Source organism: Temnothorax longispinosus, chromosome 1 (genome assembly GCF_030848805.1).
Source record: "Temnothorax longispinosus isolate EJ_2023e chromosome 1, Tlon_JGU_v1, whole genome shotgun sequence".
In the NCBI taxonomy this organism is placed as follows: Eukaryota; Metazoa; Arthropoda; class Insecta; order Hymenoptera; family Formicidae; genus Temnothorax; species Temnothorax longispinosus.
In genome coordinates this window covers 13,049,815-13,066,796 of record NC_092358.1, presented here as the reverse complement: position 1 = coordinate 13,066,796, position 16,982 = coordinate 13,049,815, and the positions used below count along the sequence as shown (strand labels likewise).

Below are 16,982 nucleotides of genomic sequence, written 5' to 3'. Positions count from 1 at the left end.
TATTATTAATATTCCATACATACGTATATGATATAATTACACAGTATATAAAAACATATACATGTAATGCGTACTTATTTTTTAATGTTAGTAATTTTTCTCATTTTTTTTTTGTTTTCTTCCTTTTATATGCGTCACTTTTTAATTTCTTGTTTAATTCTCGAACACGAATATATGTCCTTGTGCGTATTAAGCATAATAATACTTTGTTTGGTATTTCTAAGCAGTTTTTATCTTGTAATGCGATGATTTTCGACGCTAATGTTTTAAAAATCCATGGCTCCTTACAAATAGAAGAACCATGATAATCATGAAATAACTTTTCCATGATTTTCGCCGTTTCAAATAATTCGACACAAGGGCTGATTATTCTTCCTCTAGAAATATGATTAATCCAGTCGTTATCTGGATTAATCAATAATTCTGTTGGGGTTCCTAAAAATGGAAATTGACTCCGAAATCTGAAAGCCGCATAACCTACGATGTATTTAAGACCCTCTTCTTTTATTACATCAATTACATTCAATTCTTCCACTTGATCCAAAAGTCTCAATTCATCTTCAGTTGGGGAATATTGTATATTTATACTTGTATCTATATGTATATATATATATATATATATATATATATATATATATATGTTAAAAGGCGTATAATATAATGTAATAAATAGTATATTATTTTTGGGTGGGATCCGATTGACCACGTCGACAATTGGCTGATTTAAAATAAAAATTTCTGATATGCTGGTCCAGTGGAAAAACTTCAGGCACCGAGGGCTGTGAGTCAATTAATCGCAACGTGGTCAAACGGAACGCTGCCTCACTTTCACATGTAATTTATCTGCCTGTAGAAGTGATTACTTAATAATAATACATACATACGTACATACACACATATACATAGTATACATAAAAAATAAAAATACAAATTTATTATTTTACGGCGGAGTCGACTAAATATATATAAATTTTTTTTCCGTGTACATATTTACACACATATTTTATAGCTTACCAGGGTCATCATTTTCAGGGTTTTCATCTTCAAATTCCATAAATTCATATAAACAATCTTTATCAAAGCCTTCATTCGAATGTGCATTATATTGCATATTCTCTAGAATTAACTCATCTGCCTCGTCGTAATCGTCGGTATTTTCCTTTCTACTCTCCTCTCTCTCTTCTTCTTTTTCCTCGTCGCCAAAGTTGATATCGCTAGTTAAGCACATTTCCGAAGAATCTTGCATACAGGTATTACTGCCGGTAGTAAATACATCTAACGAATGCTTTCCTAGCACATACCAACGTAGTCTGTATCGAAATTGCAATGGTGTTGGGTTGTCATAACTTGCTCCCATAGCTCGGATGTACGCAAATAAATTTTCGATCACATCTTGATTAAGGCGGTTGGTCATGATATATTTTATGTCTGCATTTTTACTTGTGATGTCTTCGTATAAACGCATTAACGAAGCATTAGATAATAAAATCCCTTTTTGAAAGGAAAGTAGACTCTTTCGTTTACCTACTCTCATATTTTTTACCACATTTGTTACTTCGTTTAAAATAGCATTTTGCTTCTCCAAATCTATACCATAGGCGTGAAGTCCTTCGTGGTTACCGAACTTGCTAATACTATTAAACAGATCAAACCATTTATTAAATAAACTGAGAAAACGTACAGTTTTGGGCTACGTCAAGCAATTGTTCATGAAACCACGAAGACCGCACCATTCAGCTGCAATGGTATTTGAAAATATTTGCGTGGCTAATTTTACATTTTGCCTTTGAGATCCTACGACGTCTAATCTGACGACATGCAATCTTGACAATTTATGAGCTCTAATAATCTTCCCTGGTAACCATATCCGATTAAAAACGGCTATATCTGTATCGTTTTTAATCGTATCTTATCGGTTCTATCGTTGCATATTTAGAAGACAGATAAAACATTAATCGAATCGAATCGGTTTCTATCGTTTTAGGTCCGAATAAGAAAATAACTATACAAATTTTATAGTTATGAATCGTTTTCTATATGTACAATTATTGCCCGTCTGAATCAATCGTATATACACGATATAATATGTATCGTTATTTATGGTAATAATTTTACCGTATGCATTAATACGGATATATAAGAATAAAATGATAGACATCTCGTCGATATTTATACGATTTAACCGAACCGATACATCTATCGTTTCTTATCAGGATTTTCCGACATACAACTTATCATCTTCTGTACGGCAGCAAATCGGTTCGTTTTCTATCGTATATTAATGATATAAATTGAATCGTTTGAAAACCTTCTACTTTGCATATGTTTTTATAAGGTTAAAACGATAGACATCTCGTCGATATTTATACGACTTAACCGAACCGACACATCTATCGTTTCTTATCAGGATTTTCCGACATACAACTTATCATCTTCTGTACGGCAGCAAATCGGTTCGTTTTCTATCGTATATTAATGATATAAATTGAATCGTTTGAAAACCTTCTACTTTGCATATGTTTTTATAAGGTTAATACGATAGACATCTCGTCGATATTTATACGACTTAACCGAACCGACACATCTATCGTTTCTTATCAGGATTTTCCGACATACAACTTATCATCTTCTGTACGGCAGCAAATCGGTTCGTTTTCTATCGTATATTAATGATATAAATTGAATCTGTTGGAAATTTCGGTTGGGTGAGGAAAACAAGAGAACAAAATTTTCTTTCTTCCAAAGTATATTTAACACGTCGTTCTCTCTGAGATCACACAAACGTACTGACTACATAAAAACACTAGAGCGCGCTCGTGGCGACAAACTTAAACAGGGCGAGAGAGATAGGTTGCACCGAGCAGTGCTGCCAATCTTTTCATTCCAACACTCTGTCCCGAGGTCAACCTATCTTCTTATAACTTCTTATAACTTCTTAAAACTTAAAATTATTCTTATTCAATCGAGGCTAAATACAAACTTTGTATTAGAAATATTTATAACAAAAACCGCAAGATGTATTTTAGAACAAATTAAAAATAAAATATTAAAGCGTTTACATCCTGTCGTTAAATGCGAACTACCGTAATTATATTATAAACTTATTGAATATTTCTATAAACTAAATTTTCTTCCTGTATGTACGCTCCCCGCTCAGTCTCCTGCAATCAGTCAAAGATCATATCAGTAATTAGTGCTTGTTTGAACCGATCGTTTCTCATCGTGTTTTACCGTCGTTCACAATTTAATATTTTATCTCGCATTCGTACATGGGTTTTATAGCATAATGCTTTTGTCATTATATCTGCCCACTGTTCTTTAGTTGATACCCATTTTATTTCTACTTTGTTTTCTTTTACACACTTCTTAACATCTTTTTCTTTAATTCCTGTCATATGTCGTAGTTTATTTCCCTGACTTGTTTTCGCACACGTTTCCGCTGCTTTGTTATCACACATTAATGAGGCAGGGAGAAAACTATCGTTCAGCATTCGATTTAACGATTTATTTATCGACACGATTTCTTGACACGCATGGCTCATAACGACATATTCGGCTTGGCATGTAGACAAGGCTACATAACTCTGTTTTTGAGTTTTCCATGCAATCGTATCACCGAATAGTTGGATGACATAACCACACGTAGAAATCGAGTTTTTACAGTCTGCAAAACTAGAGTCGGAATATGCCAGTAGATCATTACGTTGGCCATAGTAATTCAAACCTACAGTCGTTGTACCTTTTAAATATCTGAACACTCGTTTAACCATTTGCCATTCGTATTCTGTCGGATTAGTCTGATGCCTGCTCAAGACATTTACTGAGTAAGCTATATCCGGTCTTGTTGCACCTGCAAGGTACAGCAGACTTCCTACTGCTTCCCGGTACGGGGCATCTACCGTCGTTTCGTTTAGCACATTTTCTTGTCTTTGGAACTCATCGTGATTTTCCTTTTCGCGTTGTTTGCGTTCTTTATTCTGAACTTGTTTCGTAATCATTGGTGTGTTCTGTGGATGCGCGTTCTCAAAACCGAATTTAATCAAGATACGATTTACATACTTTTCTTGTGTAATATTCAAATTTTTAGTTTTACGATCGCGTTTGATTTCTAGTCCTAAAAATTCTTTGGGTTCACCAAGGTCCGAAATTTCAAAAGCTCGCTTTAATTCGTTTTTAATTTCAGTCAGCTTATCCTTGTCGTTACTCGCGATGAGCATATCATCCACATACAATACCAGCAATGCTATTTTGTCTTCAAAATGCCAAGTGAAAAGACACGGATCGTGGTCATCGCTTATTAAACCTAAAGAGTTAGCTATTTCCGTGAATTTCTCATTCCATCGTTTTGGACTAATCCGAAGGCCATACAGTGCTCTTTTCAATTTACAAATCTTCTTTTCTCGCGTTTCATCCGTAACCATTACCCCCTTAGGAATTTCCATGAATATCTCTTCATCAATTGTCCCGTTTAGGAATGCGGTTTTAACATCAAGCTGACACACATCGAGATCAAGATAATTTATAACAGCCAATACTGTCCTGACCAAAACTAATCTCGAAACAGGGGCATAAGTTTCCTTCAAATCGTAGATGTTTCTGTCCTTAAAACCCCTTATTACCAATCGTGCTTTGAATTTTGTATTACCGTTCGACTCCGTTTTCCGTTTGAATATCCATCTTGAATCGATTATATTAGGTTGTTTGCCAGACCCGTCATTCTGTGGGCGATCTACTAATTTCCATACTTTGTTCTTACTCATTGAATTGAGTTCATCTTTGATGGCTGCGTTCCAGTTTTCTTTATCTTCAGACATCATCGCATCTTCAATCGTTACCGGATCTTCGTTTAATTTTGCAAAGAAAGTGTGCAATAATTTATCTACATTTTCGTTTTCGGTTGCCTCAAATTCCTCTTCAATTGTTGGAAATTCAATTAACTCGTTTTCTGTTGTTGTCAGAGTCATACCTGCAAAGCTTGTGTCCCGCACCTTTCGGCTTCGAGTGTTATACGGATTTTCATAGGGGTTTGGTTTAAGTTTAGTGTTTTTATTAATTTCATTATTCATTTCTAAAGGTCGTTTTCTTGGTCTTCCTCTACTTCTTTTTATCTCTCCCTCCGTTTTTGACTGTTCTTCGCTGTCACTTTTAGCTTTTTCTTCAAACTTTTCTTCAAAGGTTAACTCTTCGTTCGCCAGAGATGGAACATCTTTCGTGTTTTTCCGAAATTTATCTCCGTATACTAATTTTTCGTTAAACCTCATATCTTTTGATTCGTAAAATCTCTTCGTCTCGGGGTTCCAGAACTGGTAACCCGTTGGTGTGTATCCTACAAGAACACCTCGTATCCCGCGCGCTGAAAATTTTGATTCCGGTTTTCGTGTTACTCTCCAGTAGGCTAGACATCCAAATCGTTTTATTTGATTCAAATCAACTTTGTATTCTGACGTGAATTTAGTAATGAGTGTCTTGTAATTGATAGATTTACTGGGAGTTCTATTATAAACATAGACTGCAGCACCAGTAGCTAGATCCCACATATTCGATGGCAATTTTGAATCTAGCATAAGAGCTCGAGTCTTTTTCTGTATCGTTTGATTAAAGCGTTCCGAAGCGCCATTATGTTGCGGTGTGTCCGGACAAATTGACTGCCGTTCAATACCTTCTCGCGATAGCACTTCGTCGGTATATCCACCGGTAAATTCTGTGCCTTTGTCTGATCGCAAATAACACACCTTTTCATTTCTGCCTAACAGATTTCTAGAACTTCTCAAGAATTCCTCAAGACAATGACCCGTCATATCTTTACTTTTCATCGGATAAGCCATAGCCATTCGTGAGTAATCATCCATGAAAATTGCAATGTACTGATAACCTGAAGGGTATGTTGCTGGGGAGATTTTTTCCATCAAATCAGAGTGAATGATCTGCAGCGGTCGTTTTGCTCGTCCTCGTTCGTTTTTAAAAGGCAATCGTTGTATTTTGGATAAAGCACAGACTTCACAATCTAGAATCGATCGGTCAAACTTAACCTTTTGGAGTTCTTCATTTTCAGTCCAGATCGTTTGAAGTTTTTTAAAGTAATTAAGGGATGCGTGGCCCATACGTACATGCCACAACATTGTTTTATTAGATTTAATAAAATTATTATAAGAATCCGTAAACGGTGAATCACAATCCAACAAATCAACCGAGGGCAATTCGTCAATATTAACAATTTTTCTATCCAAAATCGTTGTATCAAAATTTGAAGTTATTCGTTTAAGATAATCTTTTTCAATTATTGATTTCTCTGAGGTTTTCTCGGTAGTCTTAACAGTCGTTTCAACGGTTGTTTGATCAATCATTTTAACAGCATCGTCTTTTTCTTCCTGAGTTTCCTGACTGTTTATTTCTTTTATTTTCCCTGTTTGTTCATATTCGAGTCGTTCTTCAGTTAGTTTCTCACTTTCACCCTGAACTTCCGTTCTCGACTCACAAGTCTTCCCGATATCATGCATTTGTTCTTTTACTGATCTTTCCTCAGCATTTGTAGCTAAGTTTACTGTGGGCGAAAGCTCGTGAAATCGTTGCCCATCGTTCAAATCCTGTTTTTTGTTGATTTCGAATTCAATTATCCAATAAGGACTATCGTATATGCCCGAAATAAATGTTTCATTTGTTTCGGGGTCATAAATATCAATTCGTTTATTGTCCAAGTGTATGTTCCACCCGGCCTCCGCAAAGCGTCGTAAAGATAACAAAATTTCTGATAGTGATTTAGAGTAAATGACATTATTCAATACAAAGGCTCTTTTATTTTTTGTGTTAGTAAGTAAATACAAGTGTCCCTGACCTTCTGTAAGTAAATTTGCCTTTTCGTCTTTATTTGCACATTTAATTATACTAATCCCTACATCGCTAAAGTTTTTAAGAAAGTCTTTTGAGAAAATCAAATGTTCAGTGGCTCCCGAGTCCGCCACAAAGGTGGTAGACTGAATATTTTCTGTACAGTCGTTAGGTTCTTCTACAATCGTCTCTCTCCCGGTCGTAAGTGAAAATAAAACATTATACATACCTTTCTCCATGTTTTCTTTGTCATTTGCCTGGGATGCAAAATTCGCCTTTGGGACCGTGTTCGCTCCAGTTTGGGATTGTTGACGCTGGTTACCGCCGTTGGGATTAGTTTTATTCCATTTGTTTAAGCTCTTGTTCCCGTTCGTACGCCCTCTGTTGTTTCTATTAAATGTTCCTCGCTGTTTGTTGTAATTTCTGAACTGGTTTCTTTGGCTCTGAGGCTTGAAAGATTGTTTATTATTGGAATGTAATCTTTGATCATATCTTCCATTTTCATCACGTCGTTTTCCTCCGCGTCCTTGACCTGGCTTGTTAAGCCTTTGCCAGCAATCTGCCGCTTTGTGAGTGCCAAATTTGTTGCATTCATAGCATTTTTTGAGACCTCGCCCTTTTCTCGAGCAGTCCTTTTGAAGATGACCATAGTCATCGCATTCGTAGCATCGTTCGTTTACCCATCGTTTCGAACGTGCTGCCGAGAAAGCAGATACAGTCTTCTTTGAAGTAGTTGCATTTGCTCGATTAGCTTCGGCTTCAACTATAAATGATTTAAGTCCGTTGTAGGTTAGTCCTTTACCCGTTTGATTTTTTAACATAAAGTCGAGTGTTTGGACTTCTGGGAAAACAGGCAATATTGCATTATAAAAGGCGTCTCGTTTTTCCTCGTCAGAGAGCGGAGTTGAATCCGGAATATTTTCATAACTTCGTATCAACTCTTCGAACCGATCCCAGAATTTCATCGCAGACTCGTTTACTTTGTATTCCATGGAATACAATTGTCGTCTTATGCTAACACTGGTTAAATTTGTCTCGCATCGTTTAAACTCTTTCAACACGTTAAGAATTTGTTTAGGATCTTGAATACTTAGAATCTTAGAGTGATATGTCTGATCAATTCAATTAATTAGAATATCTCTAACACTGTGTAAATGTTTTTCTTTAATTTGATCGTTTGTTCCTTTTGGGGGAGTTATTTTTTCGTCTATAACGTAAAGTAAATCGTTGGTACGCAATTCTGACTTGAAAAATTCATAAAAGTGTTCAAACTTTACTTGGGGACCTAGCTTGTAATCTCTTTTCGTGCTATTGTTTTTATCGACAACCTCGATTCGAATAGCTTCTTTTATTTGATCAGCCATATTCGAATTGTTAGCCTGCGTGGTTTGTTCCTTTTCCTGAGCACAATTTTTCGGAATGTTTGTGTCTAAGTTTAGTTTGTTTAGTTCTTCACGGAAAATGTTTCTAATCATATCTTCTGAAACTACTGAATTTCGAAATTCGGGTGTTGAAGAGTTTACCGCTGGCATATTGACAATTGACGTTATTTGCGGCTTTGATTGGTCGATTCTTTTAACTGCTTTCTCACTAGTCGTTTCCACCTGTTTAGCTTTCAATAATTTTCCAAACTCAGTTTTAGCTTCTTGTTGCATCTGGATTGTTCGATTCAGCATGTCCTGTAGGGCTATATATTTTTGTGTTAGTTTACTGAACTCCTCTTTTCCTGCGAGATTAGACACAAAGAAGAATTAGCAGATTTGTTCAAGTTTTGATTTATCGTTACTTTTACACTATTTGTTTAGTTATTTTTATATTATTATTTGAATCAACTGTTCGTTACAGTTTCGTTGATTTTCTGTTTGTTGTTCTTTGTAAAGATTAGATATTCTTAATACCGTGCGATTCGTTATCCATCGAGATTAAACAAGACATGTTCCGAACAATCTCGCTAATTTTACCTGAGTTCTGACCGTGTTCGTGAATCTCATCTGAGGCTTGAGCTTCGAAGTTTTCCATAATAGCCGCAGTAGTCACTTGACCTTTTGGTTTTTGTGAACCGTCGCCGTCCTCTCGGTTTTGCTCGCTATCTGCCATATTATCTTCCGCCACTACGAAAGTATCGTTTTCCTCTGTAAAAACACGATTATTTACCTTTCGTTCAAATGTCGCAGTCGCAACACGTCGTAATGCCTCTTTATAGTTCCTGTTCTGACAGATCGGAGACATATGCTTCTGAATCTCGATGCCGCACAGCAAGCACCGAAAATTCGAAACAAATCACACTTTCATGCATGCTACTATCACACACTTCTGTAATGATTCTAGTGACAAGAATCCTCTCCACAGTGAACACAACTGAGACAGAGAATCCAATCACCCGAGAAGCAGGTTTCTGTGTCTAAAGCTGATTCAAATCTTAAAATCAACGCTATTCATTATTACTCGTTGTTTTCTGGATCCCTCGCAAGCTTTCGTTTTCTCTCTCTCTCTGTTTAACAAGTGACTGGTTCATTTACGACGGTTGTCAAAACAAAAATTAAAATAATCAAATAATTAACATTTATTGATTTATCTTGATTACGTTCTTGTAAACTATTGTACCAGATCGTTTTTCGTCTAATCGTTTTGTTATTTTAGTACTGCCGTAAATAAAATAATCCATTTGATTTACTATTCAATTGAATGCTCGTTCGTTTCCTTCTTATTCCTTAATGATTTCGTTCGTTTAATGATCAATATCTTTAATTTCATTAAGATAATTCAATAATGTCGATTTTATTTTGATCATTACGTTTTATTGTTACGTGGTCTTATTAAACTTGTCGAGTTGACTATTCGCATCGGAACAATCAAGTTTCCTACGCAACGCTGTCCCACACACAGACGCAAAACAAAACAAAAACACCGGCATGCAGAAACCCGTACCGCGCTGTATCAACACTAGAACCCACCCGACGACACCGAACTCTCTCAAATTCCATGAGTCCACTAGAGCATCGATAATAAAACAAAACGCACACACTTTCGTCTTACGATATCACTCGTCTAAGTTACATATATCTATTTTGTTCTAAATATATGCTTGATTCATTGTCTTTCATCGGTTTCTGCATACCAATGTGCCTACCATATTTTTACTTTCGTACAATTAACTTTTTACACAATTGCATTTTCCTTATTTTTTTCATTAAATATTTACGCGTTTATTGATTATATCAAGCAATAGCTTTTATGTTATACTTTACCCATCCGTTGAGACAATTTCTATTTCTGAATCGCAGTTTTCCTCGGTTTCAGCGGCCTCGTGGCCTTCTAGAATTTTCTTAAGCCTCTTCTTTCCCCTTTCTTTGCCTACTTATATCGCTCGCAAAGAAAAAGGCAATTAGTTAGCGCAGCGGAAGCGTGCTAGGCCCGTAACCTGTTGGAAATTTCGGTTGGGTGAGGAAAACAAGAGAACAAAATCTTCTTTCTTCCAAAGTATATTTAACACGTCGTTCTCTCTGAGATCACACAAACGTACTGACTACATAAAAACACTAGAGCGCGCTCGTGGCGACAAACTTAAACAGGGCGAGAGAGATAGGTTGCACCGAGCAGTGCTGCCAACCTTTTCATTCCAACAGAATCGTTTGAAAACCTTCTACTTTGCATATGTTTTTATAAGGTTAATACAATAGACATCTCGTCGATATTTATACGACTTAACCGAACCGACACATCTATCGTTTCTTATCAGGATTTTCCGACTGACAATCATCTTCTGTACGGCAGCTAATCATTATCTATCGTATATCAACGATATTAACCGAATTGTTTAGAAGCAGCAGACGAAAACAATTTCTATGAAAATCATATTTTGTGAATACCCAGACAGCACCAAGTCCAAAATCGGGACATAACACGTCTTTTAGATGCTTTTTAGACGTCTTATGTCCCGCTTTTGGACATGCGTGCTGTCTGGGTATTCATAGAAATTTTTCGATTTTCATACATCTAATAATTCAGATATATGAAAAACTATGAATAACTACAATTTTTTATACTTTTTCACAGAAAGCTATGGATTTTTATGAAAAATTAAGTTGAATATATACTAATTTCTACGCGTGCTGTTTTTACGCCAAAAGAGCTGAATCAATTTTGATACTTTTTTATAGAAAATTATGAAAAATAATTTTAACTATATGTTAGATAAACTTTCACGGAATTTTTAATAATAAATTAAACGCCAGTCTGTAATTAATCTTAATTTATTAGAAATATATTTTATATAAGTGTACAAATATGAAGAATTATGAACAGATATATTTTGTTTTTTTAACTGATAATTAAAGTGATATATTAATATATAGTTATAATGTTTCAAATTGGTTCGGCATTGTACAAAGAAATTTGTCACATTTTATTTCGACGACCACAAGTTTACGTTTTATCAGCTGAATCGGAATTATTTTTTCATCTTGTGCTTCGCTAGTAACTTGTAACATATGATTTATTCTTAATTGATTATAGACCGCAGGCATGGTTGTCAGAACTTCACAAACGACAAAGCAACATTTATTTACAATAATAAAATTTAATATTTCGATAATTGTATCATCGTCTAATTGTACATACTACAGAATCGTTGGTTTTAATAGTTTTACTGTACGCTGCAGTGTGGAGCACAATTCCGCTAAATATGCACCTTTCATATACATGTACCTCTTTATTATTCATGAAATTCTTATAATAGTTACTATGACACTTTAACAAGCTATAATATTTATCCGCATTTTGTACTAATTTTGGAGCACCTGAAAAGCACCTCCCAAGTATTTTGCAACGTGAGTTTCTAATAGAATACCGTAAATAAACGATTCACTAATTATATTAAAAACGATAGAAACTGATATATAGCTGATAAGATATTTACGATAGGATTCCAAGTATTTTGTAACGTGAGTTTCTGATAGAGTACCGTAAATAAACGATTCACTAACCATATTAAAAACGATAGAAACTGATGTGCAGCTGAGAAGACATTTACGATAAGATTCCAAGTATTTTGTAACGTGAGTTTCTGATAGAATACCGTAAATAAACGATTCACTAACCATATTAAAAACGATAGAAACTGATGTATAGCTGATAAGACATTTACGATAGGATCCCAAGTATTTTGTAACGTGAGTTTCTGATAGAGTACCGTAAATAAACGATTCACTAACCGTATTAAAAACAATAAGAAATTTTTTTTATCGTTTTCTATCGGAGATAGTTACCAGGGTCTACAAACTATAACCTGGCATTTCTTATTTGGTCCAATCGCTCTTTCTTCCCTCCTTTCAATTGCAATTTGTTCCATAATATGTATTTCGTCGAAGCATAAAACAGTCATCTTTTCTATTTCCGACATAGATTGGTCTTTATAATTCATAATATTTATGACATTTTTTAAAATGCCCTCAGTCAAATCAAATGCCGTTGCCCATTTTCGAAGTGTTGACATTCCAGGAAGAGGGATATTTCGTGCCTTTCGTAAATACACATAGGCCTTCGGACTTACGCTGCACAAAGACATTGCAGCTACTATGTCTTCCGAAGACCAATGTGTCTTTTTCTGCGAAGGATTAAGGAGCATTTTAATTTGACCTGGAGTAAATACAGAGCTCAATATTTCCTGCACATTTTTCTCTACATTATCTTTTTCTTTTCGTTTTTGTTCAGCAAGTTTACGCTGTAAAGTCCTGATTAGTAATTCCGATTTTGCACATTTCCTTCTTAACTCTTTTATTTCACGATGGAATTCTAATTTAACAGACATTGTATCAGCTGTATCTGCAATGTAACAAACATATTCAATATGCAAACAAAATACAAATGTACATACATACAACCATATTTTAAGAGAAGATTCTAGTGTAACCGGTCAAAAAAATCGAATTTTTTTCTTGCATAAATAATTAGTATGAGACTTGAAGAAAATATCTAAAGACGCGCGTCATATTTTGAAGACGTCTTAAAGTCGTCCAAATAAAGTCTTTTTGTAACATAACTATTTTTACTTTTTAATGATGTATAATATAAAGTAATAATAAAATAAAAACCACAAAATTAATTACAATATGTTTGTTTCGCAACTTTATGATTGAAGCGGTGAATTTATGGTATAAGTGGATGTAGTTGCGTGTGATTAGTTTTATGATAACTATTTCATACAGTGTTATAGCTATCAAGAAGATATCATTACAAGATTTTTGAACACTTTAATGATGTACCTGTTATAGACAAGTACAATTAATAAAAAAGCGTTAGGGTCAGAAGATCGTCACTGTCCACTAGATCATCGAAGTCAAGCAACATGGGCGCGGTACTGTACTAGGATGGGTGACCGCCTTAAGAGAGCGGCATATACGCACACGATATGTAAAGAAACAGTTAAGGTAGTCGTCTCGTCAGGGCATGTATTAGATAAAGTTTTCGATTTTGGATTTTATATCAAATTATATGATCAGCTTTGCAGTCGATTTTTTCTGTGGCTCCTTACCGACTATTTACTCTAGAAAATCGATCTCAAAAATCACAAATTTTGCATTACTTCATACAGAAAAGAAGGCTCTATCACGGTTTCAATCACATATTTTCGTATTTTTCGATTAGATGAAGTAAGAAAAAAACATTGCTTTTTGTACATTAGATTTCGAAGAATCCAATGCAACCATAAAATATATAGGTTACCGGAGATTTCGCTGCTAATTTTTTAGTTTATTTTAGTGAAAATGCGGTAATCGAGCAGACATTTTTTGGTCGAGGTGAGGTTGGGAAGACTTGGCAACGCCGCTGGCTAATCACTGTAGTTGCAGGTTATGGGGCTCGTCTTTCTTAGCCGAATTGGATAGTGATTGACACTCCTGTCATGCGTTTTGAAACCCTTTCTCAGTAATTGTCAAAATTTAATCAAAAAGTAGATGATAACCTTTCTCGACGACTCGCATGATCAGCTGATCAAAACGGAGTCAAATGAGAAAAATCACATAATTTGGAAAAAGTAACATACTTTGTCACGTATGAAATACACCATAATTCATAAAATTATTTTTCCGTTAGCAAAAATTGCCTGAAATATATTTCTGAACGTGAAAATCTACAAACAGTCACATGACTAGCACGTAGCGAGACGCCTACCTTAAAAAAGTGTTTTTTTCCTAGATAAAGAAAAAGAAAAAGTTTTTTTATAAACGTTTATCGAGTGGACGTAAAAAAAGATTATTACTCTTTTAAAATTCAAATAAAAATATTGAAAAAAAATTTTATATGTATATAATTTTACATGCAGATAAAATATTGTATATATATGTTAATAGTTATTTTAAATAGAAAAAATATCTTTATATAAATTTAATATTTTATGAAATCTACATCGCACCTAAATTGAATAAATGGCCGCGTTAGCAGAACGTTTATTTTGCAACGTTTATTTTGCCAGTTTAATATGTCATTACAAGATTTTTTTAACACTCTAAATGCACATACAAGTATAAGCAAAAAAGAAGCGTCAGAGTCAGAGGATCACCACTAGTCCGTTTGATAATCAAAGTCAAACAACGTAGGCGCGGGTTACTACTCAGTCGGGTGACCGGCTGGAGAGCGAATTTTTTCGGGTTCGCGGCTATATACACACGGCATATATGTACCCGCAATATTTATTTTAATCATCATTTTTCGCCCGGTTATACTAGAATCCTCTCTTAAAAATAAATTCTTACCAAAATTTAATGAATGTCCTGAAGTCGAAGCCTCCATCTGGTCTTCAGACAGTACTACATCCATCGCAGCAGGCATTGCATCTGGCGTTATCGTAGATACATCAAGGCCTGAAAAGATGAACACATTATTAATATATTGTGTAAGCTTAATTAGAAATTTATATTTGAAGTCAGAAAACCATATATAATAATAATACACACTCTTTACTACTGAAGAAGATGCTTGTACACTTTCGCTAGTTGATGAGCCTAAATTTTGCGTGGGGACTGCATCAGGTTTCAATGTACGTTTTTTTGCCGTTGTATGGTCTAAGTTATACGGTTGCATCCACGAAGTCTCTTTGTATGCTGCTGCATCAAAGTGAGCAGAACAGATGCGTCCTTCATAATAAATTATTTTTATTGCATGAGTATCACGTCTATCCTATCCCCACAATTAAGCAAGAATGTATTTGATTTCATACATACCGTTTATTAAGCAAGAATTTAATTGATTTCATACATACCGTTTTTTATATTGACATTTTTTTTTCCACAAGCTGCTTCCCATTTTAATAACACAGCTTTACTTTTTTCGGAAACCGAAAAAAATGAATATTTTTTGAATTCTTTTGAGAATCGTTTTTACACGTTTTTATAGAGCACGTACTCATTGTGATATGTCACAAAGTCACTTGGTACAACCTTAAATGTTTTGAAACGGCCACTTAAAAATGGCTGCATCTGGCATCTGCGCAGAACCGTCTCGAGTATGAGCACACCTGTTTTCTTCCACCATGGCTTCGTGAAATTCCGCTTAAAACCACTAAACTTCTCTGCGTTCTTTTTCATCAAATGGTGCATGCTTTTCCACACAAAACCACTGCCTATAGGCTGCGTTCGGAAACGCTACTCTGAAGGTAGATTCGGGTGAGTAGTGGTGGGGGCAAGGTGCACCCCGGGTGTAAGTAGTTTCCGAACACCAACGTATAGTTGGCAAACAAATTAAAAATTATTTATGATTATCTTTTCCAATCGTTTGGAAATCATTTGGAGAAATTTGGAAAAAACTTTTTAGAGTTTGGAAAACCATATAATAATAGAAAATCAATGAAAATCAATTAAGCGTATAGTTGGCAGACATGTAGTCTAAAAAATTTTTTTTATCTAATCGCTCCAGAATTATTTGGATAAAATGTCGAAATATATTTTATTGTTTGGAAAACTACTCTATATTTTAATAAAAATTAATTAACAAGTAAACGATTTCTTTAAATTTTAAATAAGGATATATTTCCCATTTTATCAACTATCGACAATAACGAAGAAACGATATTACCATCTATGGTAATTTAGCTTTTTCAGACCTCAATATTTGGTAAAAAATTTTTTTTTCTTTTAATAAGATCGGAGCGATTTCTAGCATTATGGACACAAGGCTTATTTTTAGTAGGTGGCTTTGATGGAAATATTTTGCTAAAAATATTATGAAATCGATGAAAAATGAAATGAAAGTTATTAAAAAATTACTGAATATATTTCAAAATGAATAATAATTTTCCTTATAAAATGTAATGTAATACTGTCCCACACAGCACATAATATTGCAGAAATATTGCTGTAATATTGCAATATAGTGGAAATATTACGTATTACAATGAATTATTTCAGAAATATTACTGATGTATTACACATTTTTAAATAATATTGAAATATTACAGTAATATTGCTGCAATATATTGTTGAAATATAATACTTTAAGTAGCAAAATAATGTCAAATGACATTTTAATGACATCTTATTGACGTCATTAAGATGTTATTAAGGTATCACACAATCATACGTAATTGCACAGATAATATATACCAGTTAAAGAATTTTGGACTGAAAGAAAGAAAAATCTAAATAAAAAAATGTGATGAAATCAAAAGAAACTGACTTGTACTTTTGGGGAATAAAAGTGATTAAGATAAATTTTATAAGTAGTGGTATTTAATTTTTTAACTTGTTATTTGTTTTGTAATAATAAAAGGTAATTATATATACAATTAATTTTTAATTAAGAGCCAGTAAGTAAATTGATAATAAAATAAATGGATAAAATTTAAAATTTATATTTCTTATATAATCAATATTAAACTTTTTAAATTACGAGTTTGTCACACGGATAAACAGAACGTTTCTGAGTGCGTAAGTGGAGGGAAGAACGCTAGTGTGTGTGGCTATGCGCTTGGCGCTTGGTCGCAGCACCGACCAGTGGGGCAAAACGAGAAAACGTGTTTCGTAATTGTCTAGAGCCTTCAAATCTTATTCGATTTTAATGCATTTTTTTTTTAAATTAAAGCTTATTAAATTCCGAACAATGTTGTCGGAGCCGATTTTTGATTTGGGTTTTCTTTCAAGATGGCGGATGTAATAAAGCGGCTG

The 16,982-nt window shown here is 34.3% G+C and overlaps 1 pseudogene; it reads right to left on the bottom strand.

Moving 5' to 3' along the window:
• Positions 1 to 91: 91 nt before the first annotated feature.
• Positions 92 to 15,930, bottom strand: LOC139811732 (uncharacterized; annotated as a pseudogene).
• Between the last annotated feature and the right edge of the window lie 1,052 nt (positions 15,931 to 16,982).